A 23,233-nucleotide genomic window follows, 5' to 3' on the forward strand; every position below is an offset into this window, starting at 1 on the left:
ATCAAAGAATAAATAAAAATAATTTAATTAAATTATATTTTAATTAATGTCTATGTAATGAACCGGAAGGAAATTATGTTAAAGTAAGAGGGAGTATAACACGTACATCAGGGAATGGAAATTTTGGACCAAAAGATATCGTAATTGATGGCTTTATTCCAATTCAATCAATAAAATATATTAGTGGTCATCTTCAGACTCGAGCATCCAAAGTCAATTATAAACCAACAAAAGCTAATAAACAAATTATATAGTAGAAGGAGAAACTGGAAAAAGGAAATTATGGGTTGGCTTTGGATTCTGTTGTCCAAGTATTTGACTTTTAAAAGCACAAGAATGGACAAAACCAAAAGACAACTACCAAAGTACACACATTAGTATAATATGAAAAAAGCTAGGTTCAACACGAGGCATAGATTCCTCAACTGCAGGCAAAGAGTTTGCTTTACTTGGAATTGACAAATTTTAGGTTTGGCTTTACTTTTTTTTTTTCCTCCCTTTCTTAAGTCAAATGCAATTAAATTAGAGTCTTTTTATTTACTTCATTTTCTGAAATTCACTTGATCATTGCATATTGCGATTTGCAACCACTTTACTACAAGAAGTTGCTTTTAATTTTAGTGGATATGAATATTTAGCCCTGGACAAATCAATTAATTAAGCCTGCAGTAGTTTTTACCGAACCCCTTGAGGTTGCAATAATCTTTTCTATGCCCATCATGTGCGATTCAATCTCAAAATCATTTTCTTTTCTCGATATATGAGTCAATGGATGGTAAAAGATGAGGCAATTATTAGCTATCAGCCTGCTATACATTCCACCAGCATAAATATTAAATAATCTAGTGTAACATTCATATTGAAAATATCTATTGAGTCGGATTCATTCATCACTAGAAATTACCCTATGGCAACGGTCCAGAAATTACCCTATGGCAACAGTTCAAAAATCATTGCGATAGATATAAAAATCGTTGCTATACAACGGTTTTATATGCGTTGCATATGTGGATGTGGGAATAGGCCTATCGCAACGACATTTGCAACGGTTACAAAAACTGTTGCAATGGTTACTAACTGTTGCAATAGACTATATTGCAACGGTGAAGAACCGTTGCAATAGACTCTATTGCAACGACAAAAAAGCGTTGCAATAATCCTATTGCAACAATTATTGATCTTTTGCAACGGTTTTTTACTACCTACTGCAACGATTTTTGACACCTATTGCAACGATTTTCGAATCTTTTGTAATTTTTTTTGCCACCTATTATTGCAGCTAGTTCAAATACCAATTGATATATAGAGAGAGAATTATATTAATACACAATTATATATACACATCACAATAAAATCTTTCATTAATAATAATTCAAATTAAAATATCAACAAACTAGTAATCTAAATCCAAAAGCAAAATGTTAAAGTCAAACGGTCATTAATTTTTCTATAAAGTATCAAGTTCGAGTGGCGATAAGTTTCACAAAATTCAATATCAAAAAGATCGATACTAAAATATCTATCAATAATTCAAAAATTTTCTCAAGTAAGGTCAATTTCTTCATCACTTTCTTCATCTCCTCTTTCATTTTGAACATCTATAAAAAGAGAAAACATAATCTCAATTAGCACTTAAATGATAACATATTTAATTTTCAATTAGAACATAGAAGAGCACCTATAAATAAGAACATAAACAATCTTAATTGCAAATGAATAAATTATTTATACAAATTAGTAAAAGAAAATCGAGAGCACGGAAGAATTACATTTCCAATTTACTATCAAACAAATCTCAGGTGGTAGGCAAACATGAAAATCATTGGGAAGATCAACCAACATAAGGTCCGAAATCGAACAACAAACTTCAACATAATTTGAGATTCTTGAATATTTTTGTCTTGCTGATATTTTGTCATCATAATGTATCAGTTAAACAATGGTTTTGGCATATCATACTGCCTCAACAGACCATATCATACTGCCTTACTGCCTCAACAGACCATTTCAACGGACCATACAGTAATACTGATATTTAACAATCATACACTTGAATGTAGAAGAAAAATGTAAAGAAACTGACAAGAATCATTGTATGTACACATACCAAAAAGAAAGACGTGGAGAAAAACAGAAAAATATGAATCCAAGAAATATAATTCACGAAAACTAAATCAAGAAACAAAATCAAAAAGAGAAAGGAATAATTTAGTTTCCAGTATTCAAATTACTTTACATACAGAATCAAGAACATGATGCACTTTTATCCAATCTATTAGAGATAGCTGCATTTCAGAAATAAAAGGATCTCTATACTCCTAATTCCCTGATGGTCTACATCCTGTTATATCGATGCTGCAATTAGTCCAGGCTCCCAGTAGCATAAAAGAATATTTAAGCTTCACAAATAAGCCTATGACAAAGCATAATTGAGGCTAGTAATGGTGCAGTAAGAGGCTCAATAGAGAAAGATAATCACCCTCTGACATTTTGGTAGGGAACTCTGTTACAAGCTTATAAAAATTTGAACGATTTCTAGAGCACTCCAACATACAATTTTCACATCTAATACAAGTATGAAACACAACTAATACTTTGCCAATGTTACACGCAATATTTAGTACACCAGGACAGTCTCTGGAAAGATACCGGCGAGAGTGGTGGCAAGAGAAGATAACACACAAGCAACTCCAATACCCAGTAGATTTTGAAGCAAAATTTAAAGGGTAAAGGGGTGACCCAGTGCTCTTTCTAAAGAAGCATGTGAGGAGCAGGGGGTTCCTTTTGGAGAATTAACATAGTTAAAACAATTAGTCTCGAAGTTCCTCAAAGCGTATACGGAATGGAAATACTCTTCTACAATTACGAAGGGCCGAGCTTCACCTGAAAAAACTCCAACAAGGTTAGATCCAAACATACATGTAGAGGAGAGAGCACACAAAGTATTGTTATCTCTAAGGCACGCAGACAACAAGAAGGAATTGAATAGCAGGATAGCAGACCCAAAAATAACTCAAATGAACCAAATTTGCAGATTAAACAAATTCATGATCTTAACGCAGTTATTACACAAAGTCAATGCGAACGGGAAGAGAATGAATCGACAGCTTCAGATTGGGTCAATTCACATATACTGGAGTTAAGCAATACTTACGGAGTAGCTTTTGTGGGCTTCGGAAAGGAAATGCTAGTTCTTCTCATGAAACTGGATGAGAGAAATGCTGTGTTAGACAAGAAAGAGTAGGAGAAACTAGTCACAACTCCAAAAAGCAGGGTATTGGGAAGAACGAATTGAAAAATCTGCATACCAGTTTAAATGAAGAAGTTGAAAGAGTTAGAAAAGGAGGGAGACCACTTACGCAAAAGTACCAGTACTTTACACAAAACTTACACAAAAGTACCAGGACATTCAATTTACACATCTGGATATGAATGTTATCGTTTATGGTTACAAATATTTCACGTCTAAAATTTTCTTGCCTTGTTTTAAGAAACTGTAGCCTCTTGGAGGCTATTTTAAGTAATTTCGACCATTGATGACTCCAAAATGAGAAGAATACACTTGTCAGCAAGCAGGGAATCTGGCGAATCAGTCCAGTTCATTTCCCCAACTGTGTGCGTTGGTAGCTGATTCAAGGTGAAGAAGATGAGGTTTTAGGTGTCGTAGTTTCTGCCGTTATCTTTGTCTACGTTAGGTCCATCTCCATTTTTTAATTAGCTTAGAAGGAGCCCTATATATAGCCATGTCTACTGGAAATGAAGAGGAAGAAGAAGAGTATAGTGAACTCAAAAATATGAATGTTTACAATATAACTAAAAAGCTACTAATGTCACTTGATCAATAGATATCTGACCCAAAAAAAGTAATGAAAATTCATAACCAAAATGTAGAATTCAGTATTAGGGAAGGCTTTAAAAGAAAGAATTTGCGTTCAGCCGAGAGGTTGAGTAAATGATACTGTGGGTTACCTTCGTCAAGCTGCTACATAAACAAATCTAATGTTGTGCTTGAAATATTACGGTTTCTGTAATAGCGTTATAGCATGACATGAGAAAGTCCAGTTCTTTACGTCTAATAAATAAGAGAAAGTATAGAACAATAACTCAACAATGTACAGCTTTCAGGCCTCAAAGAGAAATTAGAACAGTAAGCCAAGAAGAAGTTATTTAGTTGTCAACTTCATGTCCAATGGGGTCGTGAAGTGAACGCTTCAATATTTTAACAATATAGAACTGTTTCTTTGATAGAAAACTCAAACTAGAAATTACAATGGAAATCGTCAAGATTAAACTAAGGCAATAGAAAAGTTAACGGGGGAATTGTAACATAGAAACTAGAGTAGAAGAGGATGAGAAGATACAGAGACATTCTGCTTAGCTGGTCTTTTTGGATGATCAGCCACACTGACACTGAGACATGGCCCGGACTCCAACGGGGAATGAAAGGAAACAAACTTTTTCACCTTATTTCTCCTACCATGCACTGCTAGTATTGATTCAGGCCCATCCATTGATATATATTACAGACATTGTCTGTTTTAAGTTTTAGCAAAAATTTTATTTTGAGTTTAACTTTACCATACGAACTGATGATGCAATCCTTCTCAACATCAAATACAATAAACACAATAACTTCAGAGGATAGACCATAAAAGAAACTAATATGGGGTACCAAGATGATCGATTCTCCGCACTGCGCAATGGAGGCTATTGTATATGCCCTCCATGTATTATTCTTTTGTGATAAATAAACAGATTATAATCGAGCCTCAACCCTCAAGGTATCAGAAACACCCTCGAGGAAGAGGAAAAAATGATGAAGTAAGAAAGGAAAATCATGCTAAAATAATAGTTTGCGGTCATAAACTATTCCATGTGACATATGAGGGTCTTAGAAGTAGGAAAATGGAGTCTCGTGATTTACACTAGGTGGCTAATGTTATCGTAACAATCTTAGAACTATTATGCAACAGTAGATTGAGTGCCAACACAACTGAACACTCAATTTATTAAAGGGTCGTGGCACAAGTATTACAACTTCTTCTTTTCTCTAAATGTTGTGGAATCGGATCCAGAGATCAAGCTCTAAAAAAGAAAATAAATCACTTTAAAGAGAGACTACTACTTCAAGCACTGAAACATTAATATATCGGATCATCCACATGGCTACAAATATCGATTAAAATCTTGAGTCATCTCAGTTATTTTTTAGATGAAAAACACAAAAAATTTCTACATTTTGACTCCATTACAACATAAAATGAATGGACTCATGGGGATTTAATTCTCCTTTTTGTTAGCATATGAAGAGCAAGCTATTACGCATGAACTCATGGGGATTTAATTCTACCCCATAGACAATACAGAAAAGTACCACTTACTATGAGAATTTAGCTACTAGATCTGTCGGCTATTGTAAATTGGAGTAGTAGTCGGTGCGGCGGTCGGAGCAGCAGTCGGAGCGGCAATCGAAGCAGCAGTGAGCAATCGGAGCAGCGGTGGGCAGTCGGCAGCACTGGTGTTTGTTGACTGATGAGAGTGACTTGAGAGTGAAACGTTTTTGTATTTTTTTTAAGTTTTTATTGTATATTTTTAAAATCTTGGCGAATTTTGTGAAAAAAGGGGGAAAATAAAAATCATAGCATTTTTTTCGAAAAACTCATTGCCTTTATGGCAACAGTTCACGAAACCGTTGCTATAAGATACCTATTGCAACGATTATCCATCAATAGTAACAGTTATAGAACTACTGGAACAAATTATTTTTGTAATGATCCTAACTGTTGCAATAGACCATCTATTGCAATATTTTTACAACGTTGCCAAAAGGTTCTTTGTAATAGGGGTAATTTCTAGTAGTGATACATGGTGTTATTACTTAGCCATCCTCCTAAACCTTAACCTAGTGTCTAAATATACCATTATAAGTGTAAGAGAAAAGAATATCTTTTCCCACAGGAGATAAATACTAAGGTTAATGAAACACGCTGCATGTGTAAAAAAATATTTAGGTTGTAAACAAAGATAATTCATCCTCTTCGTGATGATTTTTCGATTATCGATGACACAAATCGTGATTATTTCAAATCCCCATCCGCTAGGGGGAAATCCATAAATCCCCTGAATTCGTATAATTATGTGAACTTTGATCGAATTTCAACTTAAAGTATGTTGTGTTTGTGTTACATGAGCTTGTCTATTATCAACTATATTGTTTTTCTTCGACTATAACAGGGGCAGGTCTAGGGGTTCGGGGGTTCCCAAGAATCCAACAATTTTCGTGCGGATCTAGTATTACATAGAGAAATCTAGTAAATATATAAAAATTATAAGTTAACAATCCATTCACAAAGTGTATTGTTGGTCTAGTGGAGTAGAGGAACAAGTAATAGTATTTTGACCTATTGATTATGAATTCAAATTCCGTTAGTGACTATTTGATTTTACTTTTATCTAACATGGAAACCCACAAACTTCTTACCATTACACTAATATTGATCATAAACTTCTGATAATGAAAGTGGGAGATAAACGCGAAGAAGAAATTATTTTTCTTCCTACTTTTCGACACAAGGGAAGGGGGGAGATCGTGCATCTAAATGAAAGAGTAAGTATAGAGTTTTAAATTTATAAAATATTTATGTTAAAGATATGAACAAAATTATATTTGGCTTTACATATTGAGTTTGTGATTTTATCTATTTTTTTCTTTTAGAGAAAAAGATATATAAGAAAACCAAATCCCTACTCACCCATGCACCCTCACAGAGCTCGACCACCGCCAACTCCAAGTCAGGGGTTGGTATGTTGTTTTTGGGGGAAGTTGGCTAAAAGTCATTTTCCAAAACTTTTTTTTGACATTTAGTTACTAGGTTTTTTTAATGGTAAATATAGACACCTTAATGGGACCACAAAAAAAAGGTAACCCTAGCACTCAACTTACAAAATATACACTTTAGACCCTTTTTCATTTCATCTCCAATTTTTTTAAAATACACTTTAGTCTATGTCTAAAAATATAAATATTGGATAATTAATTTTTAAAAAAAATATTAAGCTTCTCAACCAATCCACTACCAACCACCCGATTTTGCCGCCATTTTCGGCCATTTTTCGTCGAATTTTTCAGCATCCATTGGAGAGTGACATTATCTCCATTGTTTTAAGCCATTTTTGCATATTTTTAGCCTCAATTTTTCTTTCATTTTCATACAAAAAGCTTGAAAATTAGTCCCACATTTCGAAATCGATTCTTGACTCAATAGAAACATTCCAACACTCTTTAGGTTGTTTGTAAGCTGTAAGTAGTCGGATTATTCAGGTGTTCGTCGAAAAAAGCTCGATCATGTACTTAAGAAGAAGAAGACTACAATTTATTAGGTCTAGGCTCATAAACCACTATTTAAGTCTATTAAATACTATCATCGAGGTATATCATGTCTATTATAGATAACGTAGCTGTTGATGGTATCTTTTCTGGTGAATGGGAGGAGACTCCTAAATGTTGGATTTGAAAAATAGCGTCTAAGAAAACAGTGTCCATTGCCCTTCGTCGCAACGGTTCATATGCCGATATGGTTAAAAGCGTAATGGAGAGCGGTGAATTAAGTTGTGATCAAAGTGATGTGGTAATTAGTTACTTGATAAACAGGGCAGGGAAAATCTATCCAACGCTCATAAGGAATGATAGACACGTGGAATTATACATACTTTCCGTTGATTCTAATAACTCTAGACCTATATTGTGGGTTAAAGTTGTTGGAAGGTCCCGGGAATTGAAGCTTCCACATCAACCCCACCCCTACCTCCGGTAGGGGATGATACGTCAATGGAATACTATTGCATGGGTGGTGATGAATGAGATAATAGTGAAGATTCTGAAGAAGAGGGGTGTGGAGGAGGTAAGGACGGGTAGTTCGAACCACAAGGAAGCCACTCTTTCTCGGATGGCACCAATCTTTTTGTAGGACAAACATTCAAGGATAAGATGTTTATGTAATTTTAAGTAAGAAGAGATTGAAAAAAATACTAAACTATGCGAATTATTTATTATATACTAATAACACTGCTGATTTCTACACATGATAGATAGATTATCAATTTTTTGAGAAGTCGATTATTCACCAACTCATAGGTTTATGATCAACTATTTGAATATATGGACAAGTTAGAATAATGACCAAAAAATAGAAATTAAATTAAATAAAATTAAAGTATAAAAATTAACACCTTTCAAACATTGTAAACAATTTAGATACATTAATTGTGATGCTAAATCACTTTTGAACATGATCAAGTGATATTTAAGGCATGCTATAGCCGTAAATCAGTAAGATGGAACTAAAAAGCAAAGAAATAAAATAAAATAAAATAAAATATACAAGTACCATCCAAACAATGCAAAACAACTAGATATCATCAAATAAGATTAGCATAAGGAAAAGTGATGGTTATGACTTGTGGGTGTTCATAGGACAAGTAGTGTTTGAGAATAAGTAGTCCTTCTCAATGCAGACGTTTGTTTTGAGTAATTGGTTGTTACTACCATCACTCTTCCTTATACTCTTTTATCGAGTGTTCAATTATTTTGTACTCTCATATGATGATATTTAGTCATTTTTCATTGCTTGAATGATGTTTGTTTATTTTAATTTATTTTATTTTCTTTCCTTTTTAGTCTCGTCTTACTTGTCAATAGAATTAGATGATTGATGCTAGACCTATAAAGATATCGTGCATATATTATATATAAATGTATGCATCTATACTAGACTAAATTAACAGTCATGTATCGACCAATTGAGTCTAGTGGAAAGTAAGACGAGACAAAAAAACAGAGAAATAAAATAAAATAAATTAACATCACTCAAGCAATGGAAAATGACTAAATATCATCATATGAGAGTACAAAATGATTGAACGCTAGATCAAATGAGTATAAGAAGGAGCAATGATAGTAACAATCAGTTACTCATAACAAACGTCTACATTGAGAAGGACTACTAATTCTCAAACAATACTTCTCTCATTGTAACGACCTAAAAATTTGATGAAATATGTGAAATTTGTGATTTTATTTGATTTGATTGTTTTATCCCTCTCCGTAGTTGCATTATGATATTTTTAGGGTGTGGGAGTGATTGGCATGATTTTTTATGCATTTTGGTATCATTTATGCAATATTGTGATTTTTGATACCTTCAAGAGCCTTATTTTGGACTTATGTGGATATCTTTTGATCCGTGCGACGTATGGCCGAACGAACTGTGCCAGCAGCTCTGTAATATCGATTTTATGCTAGGTAGACCTTTGGTTCGGGTTCCGGTGCACCCACGCTCATTTCGATCTATTAGTCGGAAAGTTGGAAAAATGGAAATATGGGTGTGGGATCCATATTTGATCGAAACAACCTCGAATGAAAAATACAACTTGGCCAGCAGATTCATAATGTCGATTTTAGGGTGTTAGCATATTTGGTATGATTTTATGGCTTTTAAATCTCATTTCGACCCTCGATTTGGAAAATTATAATTTTGAATTTCGGGGTTAAACTTTGATAAAACGATATTTTTTTGATAATTTGATATCTCCATTGATTCCGGAATGTCAAATTTAGTGTGGTTGCATAGTTCGTTTGCATAAATCGAACTCCGAACGAATTCCGAGCACCCCGTCGAAATCCATTTCGATTTAAGGAAAAAAAACTGCACAGCTATTGCAGAAAATCTGCAATAAATAGCAGATTTTTCACCCTTTTTGGCTCATTTTGCTCATTTTCCATCTTACCTCTTGAGATTTAAATCCTAAATAGTTTGGGAGTTTAAAAGTGAAGCTTGTGGGAGCTTGGGAAGATAGATTAACATCTATTTCTTGGTTTTATTACGGATTTAAGATAAGAATTCACCTCTTTTCTTAATAATTTCTTGATAAATTTCTCAAAACCCCAAAAATCTTATGCGAGATTTTAAACCAAAATTTAACTCTTTTTCACTTGAATAATATTTTTATCTTATAATTACTAGTTCTTCATCAATTTAACCTTCAAAACAATTCTGATTTTTTATTTTAACCTGGATTTCAAAGATTTTACACGGTAAAGCTCAAAAATAGTTTTTCTTCGATTTGAACCCCATTTTTTAATTGATTTAACTTGGGTTTTCAGCTGTAGGTTCTTAAAAATATGGGGAACATGTTTTTGAAGTAAAGTTCTGATTTTGCCCTTCTTTTTTGGAAACCCATTTTGGGGATCCGTTTTGATCCCGAATAAAAAATAGTCAATATGGGTATTGTTGGTTTTTTATTGACGCGTAGATTTCGTATTTGATGTTTTTAGTAGAGTTTGAGATTGTTCGTGAAAAGTAAGGTTGTGGGTTCAAGTGTAGCAAACTGATTTCGGCTTCGAGGTAGGTTATGACTTAACTCTTCAGACTGAACTGGGTAGTAAATGATGGTACAAAATGCATGTTGAGGGTGGGAACTAATCATGAAAAATGGCTATATATGTGTTGTACCCGTGTGGGGGTCTATATGTGATGTAATTGTCGAAATTGAGATATTATGTGATATTTTTGACCGTGTGGGGTCCTATGTGATAGCCTTGAATACATGTGAATAATTGTATTGTGTTGTGTAATGTGGCACCATTGGTGTATTGTGATTATATTCATACTTATTGGCATATGGGACATGTGGAAATTCATAATTGAAACAAAAATAATAAGTGGATACTGACTAATGTGGTTGTGGGAATGTATCATTGTGGTAGGTTGTGAAAATATATCATGTGACTGATTGTGAAAATACTCATTGTGATTGGTTGTGAGCATTACATCTTCATATCATACTCATTCATGAAACATTGGTACCATCGTGGCAACATCAGAGAAACATTGGCAACACTTTTTTAAGAAAATACTGTAATATCTTATAACACCCTTTCCAAGGGATATACCAAAAATGAGATATGAGATATGTGGATTGTATATGGGTTGACGAACCCACCATGGGTCCTAAGTTGGGAAGCTTTAGCTTCGTAGGTGTATACGGAGATTGTGCGACGATCCCAGAGGTTGTGTGACGACCTCGTGCATCATCATCATCATCATCACATATATTACACTTACTTTATTGTGTTTATGTTGTGTTGTATTGCCTTATTGACTTGTCATCTATGTATTTATCTTATCTTTCTTTAATTGTATTTGATGATCTTGTTGTTGGGTTCAAAGTATATGAAAAAGTATGAATGAAAAAATGGAGGAAAAATGGTGGAGAAGGGAGACACCAATTTAGAAAGTGTACTTCCAAATTAGAAAGTTCACTCTTTCTCCCACATTGGTGGAAGAAGAGAACTTGTGAGTATTTAAAATAAGGAACACTTACTCCACATGGTAAGTGAGGCAAGAAATAAGATATGCCTCACACCGTTGTCGTCGTCGCTTGCTCGGCTTTGGCTTCGGCTTCGAATTTGGATTTGTTAATTGATCGATGAGATCTATTTTTTTGGACAAAGTTTATTTGACAGAAATTCAGAAATTCAGTTCGAAAATACCAAAGAGAAAAATGCAACTTTTTTCTGTGTTTTGAACTCCATTTATATGCATGCATGTAGATTTTGAAACAGTGTTTTGAAACAGTGCAGTGCTGAAACGAAGAGATTCAACCCTTCAACGAAATGACACACTGATTCATGAAATGGTATGTCTGTTCTGAAAAGACACATTCTTTGGACGAACAGACATGGCTTTTCCAGAAAGGTCACACCTTTTAAGCGAACCATTGCCACTTTTTAGAAGAGGCACAGTTGGCTATATAAACTTGCTTTCATCCACAGGTTTAGTTACGAATTTTCTAAAATACAAACTCTCTTCTTGTCTTGAAAAACTTTCTGTGTGATCTATCAAATCGTAAAGTAAGTTCGCTGAATCCAACAATTTGAGGTACCGCTATTGTTCGGATTGAAGGCCATTTTATCCTGGGAAGAAGATTCTAAAACCTTAGGTACGGTGAGGGGAATTATTCCTTAAGGACACTCCGTAAATTTGGAGGATTTGGCCTTAAATTCTGTTTCATCTCTTTTCTGAATCTTAACACACTTCTTAGATAGATTATTCATAATCTAGTGTTGAAGGTGTTACAGAACTTCATAAGTGTTCTTGCCTTGGACTTGAACTAGTGTTGAAGTTTGTGTTTCTTATAGACAGATTCTTGTACCCGAAACTACGTTGAAAGATAACAATCTTATGGAATAATCTTTTGCAAAATCTGTATTGCTTGTTTTTTTAGATTAAAGTTTTAAGCTTTCTACTCTTTTTGAACTTAACTAGTGATTCGAAGACATAAAATCTTCATCACAAGTTAAAGAACATTCGGTTGACGATTGGAAGTCATAAAAACTTCATCGTTAACTAGAAACAAGAAGAAGAGTTTAAAGTTGCTTAACTTTATAAATAGTATTCTGAAAATACAAATTTTATTGTCTTGTGGTGACAGGAAAAATGACAAACGAAAGTTAAATGCAAGATGCGGCTACGATTGTGGGGGCAACTAGTATCGCCTCCTCAAGTCGAGCAAATGCTCAGCAACCAATGGCGCTTGCGGAGAAGCCCAAAAAAGTTGCAGGCATTGACTTTAAGTGATGGCAGCAAAAGATGTTCTTTTACCTCACCACTCTATGCCTTCAAAGGTTCATTAGTGAGGATGCTCCTGAGGTGCCCAAGGGAACCCCGGACAAAGAGAATTTTATGATTGTAGAAGCTAGGAAACACTCGAACTTCCTTTGCAGGAATTATATATTGAGTGGTCTCCAAGATGACCTCTACAATATTTACAGTGGAACTAAGACATCGAAGGAATTGTGGGGGTCACTAGAACAAAAATACAAAACATAGGATGCGGGAATTAAGAAATTCTTTGTTGCAAGGTTCTTGGACTTTAAAATGATAAATAGCAAATCGGTTGTCTCTCAAGTATAAGAATTGCAAGTAATCATTCACGATCTCCTAGCAGAAGATATATCTTTGAAAAATACCTTAGTTGAACAAATTGAAAATGTTCTTAGTAACTCACATAAACTGTTTTGTAGGTTTGATTGTGAATGATGCATTTCAAGTAGCAGCGATCATTGAAAAGCTACCACCTATGTGGAAAGACTTCAAAAACTACTTGAAGCACAAACGCAAGGAGATGACTGTCGAAGATCTTATTGTCCGATTACATATTGAAGAGGATAATCAGACTTCCGAGAGATAGTCAAAAGGGAATTCTGCAATTAAGGAGCACATATTGTGGAAGATGACCAAAATAATTCTAAGAAAAGGAAGAAAGTTGAACAAGGAAGCAATCAACCCAAGAAGAAATTCAAATAAAAATGTTTCAACTGTGGCAAAATTGGCCATAAGTACACGGATTGTCGTGCCCCTAAGAAAGGCAAGAAAAAGGACCAAACAAATATGATTGAGTCCAACAAAGAATGTGATGATCTGTGTGCTATGTTTTTAGAATGCAACCTGGTGGGGAATCCTCGCGAGTGGTGGATGGATTCTGGTGCTACCCGCTATGTTTGTGCCAACAAAGAGTTATTTTTGTCATTCGCTCTGGCTCAAATGGAAGAAATAATCTACATGGCTAACTCCGCTACAGCTAAGTAGAAGGAACAGGAAAAGTGGGCTTGAAAATGAATTCAGGCAAGGTCTTGACACTTAACAATGTCTTGTACATTCCGGAATTACGTAGGAACTTGATTTCCGTTTCACTTCTAGACAAGAACGGATTCAAATGTGTAACCATTTCTGGAAAAATTATAATTAGGAAAAGAAAAGTGTATATAGGGAAAGGCTATCTCACAGAGGGCCTTTGCAAGATGAATGTAATGAATGTTTGAAATAAATAAAAGTTCAAATTCTTCTTACTTGCTTGAGTTTTGTAATTTATGGCATGAACGTTTAGGCCATTTTAATTACAAAATGTTACGAAAATTGATTAACTTAGAAGTTTTACCAAACTTTGAGTGTAATGAATCACTGTGTGAAACGTGTGTAGAATCAAAGTATGCAAAGCATCCTTATAAGTCCATTGAAAGGAATTTCAATCCTCTAGACTTGGTACACACTGACATTTATGATATGAAGTCAACACCATCACGTGGTGAGAAAAAGTATTTTAGAGCTTTTATTGACAATTGCACTAGATATTGTTATGTCTACTTGCAAAATAGTAAGGATGAAGCAATAGATGTATTTAGGAAATACAAAACTGAAGTAGAAAATCAGTTAAAGAAAAAGATAAAAATGATAAGAAATGATAGAGGCGGAGAATATGAATCTCCCTTCGTCGAAATATGTATAGAGAATAGAATTATCCATCAAACTACGGCCCCGTATTTACCTCAATCTAACGGAATTGCGGAAAGAAAAAATCAAAATTTGAAGAAAATGATGAATGCCTTGCTTATAAGTTCTAATTTACCGCAAAACTTGTGAGGGGAGGTTATCCTTACAGCCAATCGTATACTCGATAGAGTTTTCCATAGTAAGACACAATCAATTCCTTATGAGAAATGGAAAAGAAGGAAACCCATCTAGAAATATTTCAAAGTGTAGGGGTGTCTAGCAAAGGTCCAAGTTCCTATGCCTAAAAGGGTTAAGATAGGACCTAAGACTGTGGACTGCGTGTTCATAGGATATGCTAAAAGCAGTAAAGCATGTCGATTTTTAGTTCATAAATCCGAACATCCGTATATAAATAAAAATATGGTAATTGAATCTGATAATGCTGAATTCTTTGAAAACATTTACCCGTATAAAACTAGACATGAACAGTCTAGTAGAGGGTCTAAACGACCTCGAGATGAACCAAGTGGGATTGTACATAATAAAGAGAATCCAAGACGCAGTACACGTCAAAGAACTTCTACTACTTTTGGATCATATTTTGTAACATTTCTCTTAGAAAATGAGCCTCAAACATTTCAAGAAGCGATGTCGTCTTCGGACTCATCCTTTTGGAAAGAGGCAGTCAATAGTGAGATTGATTCAATATTAAGCAACCATACATGGTAATTGGTTGATCTTCCTCTAGAAATAAACCTTTGGGTTCTAAATATATCTTCAAAAGGAAAATAAAAGCAAATGGTACTATTGAAAAAAACAAGGCTTCAAACAAAAAGAAAGTCTTGATTACTTTGATACATACTCGCCAGTAACAAAGATAACATCGATTCGAATGTTAATTGCCATGGAGGCAGTATATGGTCTTGAAATCCATCAAATGGATGTGAAAACTGCATTCTTAAATGGAGAATTGGAGAAAAAATTTACATGGAATAGCCGAAAGGTTTGATGGTTCCAGGAAAGGAGAATAAGGTGTGTAAACTTATAAGTTGTTGTATGGACTAAAGCAAACACCTAAACAATGGTATGCGAAGTTTGACCAAACTATGTTGGCAAACGGGTTCAAGATAAATGAATATGGTAAATGTATTTATATTAAAGACACTCCAAATCACCAAGTCATTGTTTGTTTATATGTGGATGATATGTTAATCATCAGTAGAGATATTCCTGACATAAATACAACAAAATGAATACTCGAAAGTAAGTTCGAAAGACCTTGGAGTTACGGATGTGATCTTAGGAATAAGAATCCATAGAACTCTACAAGGGTTGGCATTGTCACAGTCTCATTATATCAAAAATGTACTTAAAAAATTCAAGTATATGGAATTCGGAATTGCCAAGACTCCATTGGATGTGAGCTTTGCAGTTTGAAAGAATGAAGGTAAAAGTGACTCACAATTAGAGTACGCAAAAGTATTAGGATGTTTAATATATATAATGAACTGTACACGACCAGACATAGCATGCGCTATTATTAAATTGAGTCGGTACACGAGTAATCCCAACAAAACTCATTAGATGGCAATGAAAAGAGTTTTGGGGTATCTTAAATACACTTAAGACTATGCTTGCATCATAATAAATATCCCGCGGTACTCAAAGGATATAGTGATGCAAATTAGATCACTGGATCGAACGAAGTAAAATCTATAAGTGGATATGTATTTACTATCGGTGGAGGAGCAGTCTCTTGGAAGTTATCCAAACAGACTTTTATTGCTTGCTCTACAATGGAATCTAAATTTATCGTATTGGATAAAACCGGTGAAGAAGCAGAATGGCTCCAAAATTTCTTGGAAGATATTTTTTATTGGCCCAAACCAGTGGCACCAGTATGTATACACCGTGATAGACAAGCAACAATAGGTAGGACAAGGAGCATGATGTACAACGGTACATTTTGTCACATACGACGAAGACATAATACTGTTAGAAAACTTCTCTCTAGTGGAATTATCATTGTTGATTATGTAAAGTCAAAGGATAATGTATCGGATCCACTTATAAAAGGACTATCTAGAGAAGGAATGGAAAGGACATCCAAGAAAATGGGTTTAAGGCATAGGACGAGTCAGCATGACGGTAACTCTACCTAGCAGACTGGAGATCCCAAGAGTTAGGTTCAAGGAGATCAAACAAAGTTGTGTTAGACAGGTTCAACATTGTCAATTACCTAACACATTCTCATGATGTAGACAATGTTTAGTAAACAAAGATAAGACTTAAGGTGAAAAGTCTTTTAATGATTATCTAAATTTGGCAGATTTGACCAGATAGTTTAATCTATAGGATTGAGCATTTAGAAATTACCTATGTGAGGGCAAAGTGGAAGCCGCTTCAAGGAGAATGATAGTAAAGGTCTATTCTCTAAGCTCTCATGAAATCGGGACGTGTTCATGACTGAAAAAAACAAAATCGTGAGAACCATAAATGGTAAAAGGATGGTTGTGTGACATGTGTTGTCTAGGTGTACACTAAAGCTAGACGGTTTAAGGATATCAAATCTACCAATTGACCGAATGCATCCAATGAATGTTCACCACGGAAAGTTCAAAGGAAAATCTACTTATCCAGATACAATCAGTCTTTGCTTGATAATCACATACTTATCCGTAAAAATTTTACAAAAAATGGTCATTTCCCATTTATGTGGGGGATTGTTGGGTTCAAAGTATATGAAAAAGTATGAGTGAAAAAATAGAGGAAAAATGATGGAGAAAGGAGACACCAATTTAGAAAGTGTACTCCCAAATTGGAAAGTTCACTCTTTCTCCCATATTGGTGGAAGAAGAGAACTTGTGAGTGTTTGAAATAAGGAACACTTACTCCACATGGTAAGTGAGGCAAGAAATAAGAGATGCCTCGCACCATCGTCACCGTCGCTCGCTCGGCTCGGCTCGGCTCGGCTTCAACTTTGGCTTCGACTTCAAATTTGGATTTGGATTGTTCAAATGATCGATAGATGAGATCTATCTTTTTGGACAAAGTTTATTTGACAGAAACTCAGTTCAAAAATACCAAAGGGAAAAATGCAACTTTTTTCTGTGTTTTGATACTCCATTTATATGCATGCATGCATGCACATTTCGAAATAGTGTTTTAAAACAGTGCAGTGCTGAAATGAAGAGATGCAACCCTTCAACAAAATAACACACTAATTTATGAAATGGTATATTTGTTCGAAAAAGACACATTCTTTGAACGAACAGACATGGCTTTTCCAGAAAGGTCACACCTTTTAAGTGAACCATTGTCACTTTTCAGAAGAGGCACATGTTGGCTATATAAACCTGCTTTCATCCACAGGTTTAGGTACGAATTTTCTAAAATACAACTATCTTTTTGTCTTGAAAAACTTTCTGTGTGATCTATCAAACAGTAAAGTGAGTTCGCTGAATCCAACAATTTGAGGTACCGCTATTGTTTAGATTGAAGGTCATTTTATCCTGGGAGAAAGATTTCAAAACCTCGGGTACAGTGAGGGGAATTATTCCTTAAGGACACTCCGTGATTTGGAGGACTTGGTCTTAAATTTTGTTTCATCTCTTTTCTTAACCTTAACATACTTCTTACAACCTTAACCTGAACTAGTGTTGAAGTTTGTATTTCTTATATACAGATTCTTGTACCCAAAACTATGCTGAAAGATAACACTTGTATCTACATGTTCTCTATTATTCTATTTATATGTGACATAATATATACTTGTGTTCTATATCTTGGTGTGTCATTGTAATATGTGTGATATTTATTAGAACTGTTAGTGCAAGCGGTGTGGGCTACCATTGTGGAAATTTTTTTGATTGCAGGTGACGTGCCCTTAGTGTATATTTTGTATGCTTTATTTACTATTTTGCTTAGTCGGCCTATGATACTTACTGAGTATAAGTAGACCGTACTCATGCCTACTGCGCCCTTTCGGTGTAGGTCCTAGCTCTAGTGCACCTTAGATTTCTTGACTTGGGCGATTGTTGGAGCTTCCAAGGTAGCGGTTGGATATTCATGAATCCGAAGTTCACCTCTATCTTTCTAAAGTAGTTATGTCTTTATTAGTATTCGGAGACAGATATTATTCCTTTTGTGGTTATTTTTTTGATGTATTTGACTCTTGGATTGTATTAGTAGTTCTTACACCATTGACACCTGGTTTTGGGCATGATTGGTATTTTGGATAAGTTCTTTTCGCATTGTTATGATTACTTAAATGGTTTGTCTTTATTCTAAAAGCCTTACCGTGGGATATTTTTATCTTTTCTTCTATTCGTATCAATTTGGGTGATAGACTTACTTGTCAAGGTACGTCATGACAAGTGCTATCATGACCCTCATTTTTGGGTCATGACAAATTGGTATCAGAGCAGCCAGTTTTCATTAGTCTCAACGGTGTAAGAACGGGATATCTAATAAAGTTTTGTGGATCGGTACATAGACATCTGTATCTATCTTCAAGAGGCTATAGGACATCTTTAGGAAACTTTTCTCATTTCATTCTTTATCGTGTGAAGTTCTTTCATACCTTGTGTTTTGAGTTGTGTTTCACTCTTTCTACGTAAATGGAGTTGCTTATGCTACTATTTGTTGAGAGATTCTGTAAGAAATTAGTGGATATCATTTATCGATTGTAGGCTTATTGATGCTCCTGAGTTGTCATAGGATCAGTTTGTTGATACCTTTCTGGAGAGATTTGTGTCTTTCAGTTTGAGAGATCATATGCGGGACGAGTTTGATCTTTTAGAGCAGGGATTCATGACAGTTTTTGAGTATGAGGCATGCTTCCATGCCCTATTTAGATATTCCTATGATGGCATTTTCACCGAGTTTGAGAAGATTCAAAATCTCGTGAAGGATTTGGATATTTTTCTTTAGTTGGCTATGTCTCAGATGGTTGTGTTTGGGGCTTCTTTTTAGAGTATTTTAAATTATTCTAAGATGACAAAGAATATTCTTAGTGCATCTCAGGAAGGTGCCAAGAGGGTGTGTTGTTTTGGTAAGTTTAAGAGTCGGACCTCTCGAGGCAGAGATTTTAAAGGTTCTCGTGGATATCATGGTGGGCCAGTTCAGGTGACTTTATAGAGTTCAGCTAGTGAATCTTCTAGTTCAGTAGTTCAGGGTGATCGTTCGGGCTCAGTTATACTTTCTCTTATTGAGACTAGTCATAGAGGTTGCTATGTGTGTGATGAGGTTGGCCATGTTGCCAAAGACTGTTCTTGTCGTTTTTTTAGTGCTATTCTTATTTCAGCTGTGAGAGATAGGTGTTCTACCAAAGGTGCAAGAGGTAGAGATGGTAGAGCCCGTGTTGGTGGTTGTGGGTCTACCAGCCAATTGGTAGTCAGCGATAGTGTTATGCTATATCATTCAGATCTGAGGTGGAGGCTTCAGATGTTGTGATTGCAGGTACCGTTTCATTTGTTTTAGATTCGCATCTTATTATTTGATCCTGGATTGACTTTCTTCTATGTGTTTATATATTTTACTTTGGATTTTGATTCTGTTAGGGAGCCTCTTGCCATGCCTATTCATATATCTATTCCAGTAGGTGATTCTTTAGTGGTGAATCGGGTGTACTGATCTTGTGTTATGATTTTTGACGGGCGTGAGACTTTAGTAGACTTGCTTGTGTTAGACATGGTCAATTTTGATGTTATTTTGGGTATAGATTGATTGGCTCCTTCTCATGCCGTCCTAAATTGTTATGCCAAGACTATGACTTTAGCTTCGTTGGGTGTGCCAAGGATAGCTTGCAAGGGTAGACTTCATTCGGGTCCTAAGAGGGTCATATCTTATGTTCAGGCTCGTAAATTGGTTGAAAGGGGATATTTATCTTACTTGGCCCATATTCGTGACACCAGTGTTATTTTGCTTCCTTCTTTAGATTCGGTCCATATTGTTCGTGAGTTTATGGACGTGTTCCCTATGGAGTTGCCTGGTATGCCTCCAGATCGAGATATTGATTTTTCTATTGATGTTGAGCCGGGCACCATACTTATTTCTATCCCTTCTTATAGGATGGCCCCAACAGAGTTGAAGGAACTGAAGGATCAGTTGCAGGAGTTATTGGATAAGACATTTATCCGACCTAGTGTTTTACCTTGGGGTGCACCTGTTTTGTTCGTGAAGAAAAAGAATGGGTCTATGCTGATGTGTATTGATTATTGGCAGTTGAATAAGGTGACGGTTAAGAATAAGTATCCTCTTCCTCGCATTGATAATTTATTTAATCAGCTCCAGGGTGTTATGGTGTTTTTGAAGATTGATTTGAGACTAGTTATCACCAGTTAAGGATTAGAGCTTCGGATATTCTGAAAACTTTTTTTTGAACTCGATATGGTCATTATGAGTTTTTGGTCGTCTTTCGGGTAGACCAATGCCCTTGCCGCATTCATGAAGTTGATGAATCGAGTGTTTCGATCGTATCTTGACTCCTTTATTATTGTATTTATAGATGATATCTTGGTTTATTCCAAGAGTAAGGTTAAGCATGAGTAGTATTTGCGAATTTTGCTTCAGAGATTGAGGGATGAGAAGTTGTATGCTAAGTTCTCTAAGTCCGAGTTTTGGTTGGAGTCTGTTTCTTTTTTGGGTCATATGATGACTAAGGAAGGTATTATGGTTGATCCAGCCAAGGTTGCAGCAGTTCGTGACTGGGCTAGACCTACTTCGCCCACTGAGATTCGAAGTTTTGTTAGCTTGGCTGGGTATTATCGATGTTTTGTTGAGTGTTTTCATCCATTGCAGCTCCATTGACCAAGTTGACCCAGAAGAAGATTTTTTTTCAGTAGTCCGATGCTTGTGAGGCAAGCTTCCTGAAGCTCAAGAATTTGTTGACTTCAGCTCCTATATTGGCTTTGCTCAAGGAGGACGTGGGCTTTATTGTCTTTTGTGATGCTTCAGGTGTTGGGTTAGGTGTTGTGTTAATGTAGAAGGGCAAGGTAATTGTGTAAGCGTCTCATTAAGATTGGAGCCTCATGAAAGGAATTATCCTACCCATGATTTTGAGTTGTGCGCAGTTGTGTTTGCTATGAAGTTGTGGAGGCACTACTTGTATGGAGTCCGTTGTGAGATCTTCTCAGATCATCATAGCCTTCAGTACTTCTTTACTAGCGAGATCTTCATATGAGGCAGTGTCGTTGGCTTGAGTTGCTTAAGGATTATGACTTGACTATTCTCTACCATCTGGGAAAGGCTAATGTAGTTGCGGATGTCTTGAGCCGAAAGTCGACTAGCATGGGTAGCTTGGCGCATCTTTTGATCTAGGAGAGGCTTTTGGCCTTAGAGATTCAGTTTTTAGCTAACTAGATGGTTAGGCTTAATATTTTGACACAGGGGTGTGTTTTTTCATATATGGAGGCTGGATCTTCTTTGATGGAGCAAATTCGAGCTCATTGGTTTGATGATGTTGGATTGAGGTTGATTCAATATAAAGTATTGAGTGGGGAGAATAAGAAAGCCTCACTTAATTCAGATATAGTTTTGAGAATTGGGGGCTGAGTTTATGTGCCGAGAGTGGTGATTAGATTAGGTTGATCTTGGAGGAGACCCATTGTTCCAGATATTCTATCCATCTAGGTGTAACTAAGATGTATCATCATTTGAGGCAACACTACTGGTGGGGTGGTATGAGGTGAGATATAGCGGATTTTGTGGCTCATTACCTATGTTGTCAGCAGGTGAAAGCCGAGCATATAAGACCTGGTAGTTTGCTTCAGAGGTTATCCATTTCTGAGTGGAAGTGGGAACGTATTACTATGGACTTTGTGACTGGTTTGCCTTGTACATCTCATGGTTCTGACAGTGTTTGGGTTATCGTGGATCGATTGACCAAGTCAGCTCATTTTATTTCGGTTCAGGTCTCATTCAGTGCTAAGAGGTTGGCCCATATCTACATTTATGAGATTGTGTATCTGCATGGTGTGCTGGTGTCCATTATTTCAGATCAAGGTCCTGTGTTCACATCTCACTTTTTAAAGACTTTTTAGGATGAGTTGGGCACTTGAGTGGATCGTAGTACAGCGTTTCACCCTCGGACTGATGGCCAGTCAGAGCGGACTATACAAGTTTTGGAGGATATGCTTCGCGCATGCGTGATGGATTTTGGTGGTCAGTGGGAGAAACATTTGGCTTTAGCAGAGTTTGCATATAATAATAGATACCATTTCAGTATTGATATGGCTCCTTTTGAGGCGTTGTATAGTAGGCATTGTCACTCTTCAGTAGGTTGGTTCGATGTTTCAGAGGTGAGACCTCGAGGTACGAACTTTCTTTGTGAGTCTTTGGATAGGGTCCAAATAATTCAGGATAGACTTAGAGCGGCTCCGAGTTGGTAGAAGTGTTATGTTGATCGTAGACTTCGTGCCTTGAGATTTGGTGTTAGTGATCGTGTTTTCCTTCGAGTTTCACCCATGAAGGGTGTGATGAGGTTTGGGAAGAGGGGCAAGCTTAGCCCCAGGTATATTGGTCCATTTGAGATTCTTCGGACTGTTGATGATGTGGCTTATGAGTTGACTTTGATCACTAATCTATCAACTGTTCATCCAGTTTTTCACGTTTCTATGCTTCGTTGCTATATTTCTGATGAGTTTCATGTCATTCATTGGGATTCAGTTTGGTTAGATAAACGGTTGTCCTTTGTTGAGGAACCGATTTCCATTTTGGCTAGGGATGTTAGGTGGTTGCGCTCTAGAGTGATCCCTGTGGTTAACGTCCTGTGGCGACATCGACCTGTAGATGAAGCTACTTGGGAGGTTGAGTCTGATATGTGTAGTTCTTATCCTCTGCTTTTCATTAATTTAGGTATTTCTTTGCCTTAGTTCGAGGACGAACTAGTTTTTTAGTGGTGG

The 23,233-nt window shown here is 35.9% G+C and overlaps 1 long non-coding RNA gene across 1 annotated transcript; it reads right to left on the bottom strand.

The window, feature by feature from the left end:
- Positions 1-2,187: 2,187 nt before the first annotated feature.
- LOC107839060 lies at positions 2,188-5,712 on the bottom strand. The gene is made up of 3 exons (XR_001664997.2): positions 5,382-5,712; positions 3,155-3,205; positions 2,188-2,883 (listed from the first exon to the last, which is right to left on the bottom strand). It is a non-coding gene; the product is annotated as an uncharacterized LOC107839060 (long non-coding RNA).
- Between the last annotated feature and the right edge of the window lie 17,521 nt (positions 5,713-23,233).

Source organism: Capsicum annuum, chromosome 8 (assembly GCF_002878395.1).
Source record: "Capsicum annuum cultivar UCD-10X-F1 chromosome 8, UCD10Xv1.1, whole genome shotgun sequence".
Lineage (NCBI taxonomy): Eukaryota > Viridiplantae > Streptophyta > Magnoliopsida > Solanales > Solanaceae > Capsicum > Capsicum annuum.